The following is a 5015-nucleotide window of genomic DNA, read 5'->3' as shown; positions in this document are numbered from 1 at the left end:
GAGCCGCAACCTGAGCTGGAGGAGGAGGAGGAGGAGGGAGAAGGGGAGGGGAAGGGAGGGTTGGAGGAAGGTGGGGAAAAGGAGGGAGGGGGAGGAGGAGGAGGAGGAGGAAGGGAAAAACCCGGCCCCCGCCAGAGTTTTTCACGTGTACAAGTTGACTCCTCCCCCGTGCCTCCCGCCCTGCCCACAGCCGCTGCCAATCCCCAGGGCTCCCTCTGCCCGAGTGCCCACCCCTTTCTCCCACTCTGGGAACCAGGGTCCAAGTGCTTCTTCCGGTTTCGTTCCTTAGGCCTGGCCCCTGCCAGCCCTCTGGGGCTGGCCCGGTTAACCCCGACTAGGCGATGAGACCCTCTGGACTGGAGCACCCCAGGACTGGGGCCAGACCACCACGGGTGATTTGCTGACAGTGCTTTTCTGGAAAGGTAGCTTTCCCACCGAGGCTGATCCTGGATCCCAGCCCCTGGCACCCCAGGAGCTAATGTGCAAAGACTGATCCTGTTGGCTACGTTTGCCTTTTGCGTTCTTGGCAACAGTAGCCCTAGGGCTCTCCCTCCGGTGGGACTTGTCACTAACGTTTTGGGACAAAACTCCCACCTGGTTTCCCCACCTCTCCAGGGCCTGAATGAAGCTTCCCTACTAGTCATCACCGCCACTTCCTACCCGGGAGGGTAATTCAGTTTGTCCTTTTGGAATGAAACTCTGCAGGCCGACTGAGATTCATCCAGGAACCCTTACAGAATAGCCAGTGCCGGGTCCCGCTTTCATTTTACAGAAGGGGAAACTGAGGCCCAGAAAGGTGATTGGACTGGCCTACAGTTCCACAAAGAGTCAGAGACAAACCATGATTGGGACTCAAGCCAATGACCACACCATCTAACTTCAGGGATCGAAGGAAAACTGGGATGGAGTGAAGGGCACACCTGTCCCATCCGGCCCCGCCCAGCCCTGCTTCCTTGCGGGGGCTATCAGAGAGCAGGTGGTACCTCAGACCGTAGGGGCACCGAATCAGAGAGATCTGTGTCCTCGGCCTTGCCAGTGGGCGTGGCCTTTACAGTCTGGGGGTCTTCACAGGGGGTGGGGGGGGGGCTCTTGAGGAGGGTGGTCCACAGTGTGGATGTGTTTCCTTTCTGGAGGACATGGGCCTACCCACCGTCTGCCCCCCAACACCCGCCCGCATCCAGCCGGCAACACGGATCTCTCCAGACTCCACGGGGGCTGGAGATGGCAGAAAGAAGGAAGACCCTGGGCCCTTGCAGTAGAGTGACTTGTGGGTCGTCAGCGGGGGCACACCACAAAGGGCGTCCCAACTCTGCCACCTGTTTTCTCTGCCAGGGCATGAGATTTCCTGGGCACGCGCACTTTAGGAAGAGAAAACTGCCTGGTGCCGAAGGGGTGCAAAAAGTGGATGGATCCATAGCCTCCAGGCTATGGGAACAGCCAGCTGCCTGGCTCCATAATCCATGTGTATGATAACACAGGGGGCAGAGAGGCCATGCAGAGGCAGGGAAGGGACAGGGAGGCCAGGGGAGAGGGCTATGGCTAAAGAACTGTGCATACTGGAGGGTTCAAGAGAACGGGGCCAAGCTAGAGTTTCAAGGAACCAGGGGAATGGATGGGGTGGAGAGGTTTCAACCAAAGTTTTCTGAACATTTCTTATATGCCAAATAATAGCCGGAATTCCGGGCACCAAAGATGGATGGAACACAGGCCCTGCCCTCCGGGAGCTCGCGATCTAATGGGACAGGTAAGAAGCGACAGGGTGTTGTCTCTCTAACCCAGGTTAGAGCTGCGGCTGCCTGGAGAGTTTGTTTTGCTGCTTGAGCTGAAGGTCCAGGGATGAGAGGACAGTGGAAGGCAGGAGGGGGGTTCCGTTTTCTCAGGAAGGGTACCCACCTGTGCAGACTTCAGGGGTGAGAGGCCAGAGCTTAGAGTTGCCGGGGCTAGAGGTGATGTGCTAGGAGGAGGCAGGTGCTGGGTTCTGAAGACCCTCCTAACATTCGCCCTGTCCCGAAACTACAGGGCAAAGTGGAACATGTCAGAGGAAAGAGAAATCACCAGGTCTGTGATACAGGATGATCCCTTGGACAGCCAAGTGGAGGCTTGACAGTGGGACAAAATCTGGAGGTAGAACCCCCAATTTGCAGGCTGATCCTGACGATGAACGTCGCAGGCTTCGACTGGGGCAGTGGCAGCCGGGACAGAGGAGGGGGCTGACTTGAGAGACGGTTTGGGAGCCAGGATCATGGAATTTTGTGCCTATTTGAGTCTAGGAGATAAGGGAGCAAAGAATGTCAAGGTTGGAGCCCCTGGTGTGATAGACCAAGCTAGAAGCTTCTTCGGGTTGCCTTGATTCATACAACCTCCTTTTATTGGTTGTGTGACCTTGGGCAAATGACAACCTTCCGGAGCCTCGTTTTGCAATCTGTAAAACAAAGATACTGAAATCGATCTTGCGTGGTCATTGTATATATTAAAGATAATGTATGCCAAAGCGTAGGGCTTAACTCGTAACAGGAATTCAATAAATAGTAGATGTAATTATGATTGTTTCTCCTTTCCACAAACATTTGTTGAGCACCCGATATGTGCCACGGATTGTCCTAGATCTTTGGGACGTAAGTCTCATTCCCTAGTCACGTGTAGCTCACCATCTAGTGGGAGAGAGCTATGCAGAGGATAGCCATATAGCCAAGCAATACGGGCTGGTACGGGCTGGGGCAGAGGAGGAAACTGTGCCCAAAGAATCAAGGACAACTTCACCGAGGAGAGATGACAGCTTAAACCACGTAGGGCCAGCTATCGGCTCAGAGGCTATCATATCGCCCCCGTCTCCCAGACATGGGATTGTGTTTCAGAATCTGAAATGTTCCGTTTTGAAGGCATTTGACATGCTCCTCGGGGTTGGGAGAAGGGGGTGGACTACAGATGAGTGTCTATATGGACCCAGGGAGTGGTACGTAGAACCTTGGCAACCCCAGGGCAGGGCATGAGCAGATGGGCAGATAGAAGAGGGGGACCAGGTAAGCGTGAACGTGGGCACGTGGCTGGAGCTTGCTAGCCGGGTAGGAGCCTATATGTGTGTGCACTTGGGCTGTCCTGATTTTTCTGCTCCCTGTCTGTACCCTTCTAAAAATTCCCCGCAAAACCATTTGGTGTCCTCAGCCTGCCTCCCATGCCAATTTTCTTTCCATCCCTCTCTTAACGAGCCCAGCTTGGTAGAAGCCGCGCTCCCTGGTCCTCCACTAAGGAAGGACTGCTGCCTTGCTGTCCCACCAAGCAAGACTCTGGGCTTTCCAGCTAGATGGACTGTTACATCTCCGATTTCCCCATCTGTGACCTGGAGATAGTAATAGTCCCCTTCTCGTGGAGCCGTTGTGAGGTTTCAATGTGACGTGAACTTGGCGGACAGGGGATGCTTATTTCCCTTCTCTGCCCAGTAACTGCCTCCTTGCAGAGGGTCAGACGAGACTGTCAGCTGGGGATGTCCCCTGGCACACCGGCCTCTGGGGCCCCACGCTATAAGCCTTCCCCTCTGCTAGCCTAAATGGCATCCCTGGGTGGCCCTGGTCACCCTAGGGTGTAGTGCTGGCGGGATGACAATGGGGGCCCAGCAGCGGCCCAGCCCACTCTCCCACTCCAATCCTGTCTCTCCTCCCTGCTGCCGATCACATGCCACTGCTCTGCAGATAGGACAGGCGTCCCTGGGCGCCCGAGGGCTGGCGGGGAAGCTGGAAACAGCTCTCCCTCACAGACTGTGTGGGCAGTGCATTCGAATAGCTTCTGAAAAACCAAAGTTCAAGCCCGCCCTACTTTCCCCTGGGAGGCTCAGCATCCAGACAGGGAGACCAGCCAACGGAGAATCTCCTTTCTGCACGTTGCTGCAAACTCTCCTCCCTTCTGGTGCTACCCACACATGCGACACCGTCTCCAAAAGCACTGCACGGACACTTGGGAGGCCCGGAGACCCGACTCCGCCGCTAAGGTGCCAAGAGCCGTTTCGTTTATCTGGGCCTCAGTTTGCCTCCTCTGCATAATGGGGAATAATGTGAGTGCTGCCGCTCCGGAGGGTTAAATGAGAGTGTGAATGCGGAAGTTTACTTTGTGAAAACACCTGCCTGTGTGTGAGATCATTAGTGTTTGGCCAAAGAGACCTTCTTAGGGTTCTCAGGAGACAAGTGAAGACAAGAGAAATGGGAAACTCAGAACAGAGAGAAGTCTTCCCCAAGGACGTCTGTGACCTCAGCAGGAGGAGGGAGAATGGCAACATGGAGCTTGGCCCATGGGCCACCCCGCTGTGGGCTAGCTCCTTACGAGTGTGTGAGTCCGTAGGGGCGGCAGGACGTGGCCTTGCTCAGCCGATGCTTACTCCTCCCCTGAAGAAACTCAGACCATTGTTTTCCAGTGACTTACGGAGAGTGAGGGTGATTAGGGTCAGTGTCATTTACCTGGTTCCAGTATGATGCCACTACAGAGCCCGGGAGCTGCCACTTTGTCACTGCACCAAGCATCACGTCCTCTCCTCACTGCTTGTGCTAAATGCACGGGCGCGCATGTACTCGTGCGTGTGTGTGAACACACACACACACACACACACGCACACACACCCCATGCACAACCACTCCAGACTTCCGATGGAACAACAGCTGCGTCCCCAGAAGGTTCTAGAACAGGGTAGGCATGTAAACAGAGTAAGCCAATCACAGCCCTGTTGACCCTAGCAACCATCAACCCGATTAGAACCCCCACCCCCACCCCGAGTCCGGCAGTGCCTCCCAAACACACCATATACACACACAACCTTCAGGTTGCTGCATTGCCATGGCAACGAAACCATCACACAAAGCAGGGAAAATGGGAAAGTGGCCCTTAGCAACAAGACCGGACCAGTCACTGGGGTGAGCACGCCAGCAGCACTGGCTAGCGTGAGGTCACGATGCGGAGAGGGTCCCCATGCAGGGAGGGGAGGAAAAGAGGGCTGGTGTGTCTGGACCTTCGAAGCCCAGTTTTTAGCCCTG

Source organism: Prionailurus viverrinus, chromosome F1 (assembly GCF_022837055.1).
Source record: "Prionailurus viverrinus isolate Anna chromosome F1, UM_Priviv_1.0, whole genome shotgun sequence".
Lineage (NCBI taxonomy): Eukaryota > Metazoa > Chordata > Mammalia > Carnivora > Felidae > Prionailurus > Prionailurus viverrinus.
This window is presented reverse-complemented; position numbering follows the sequence as displayed.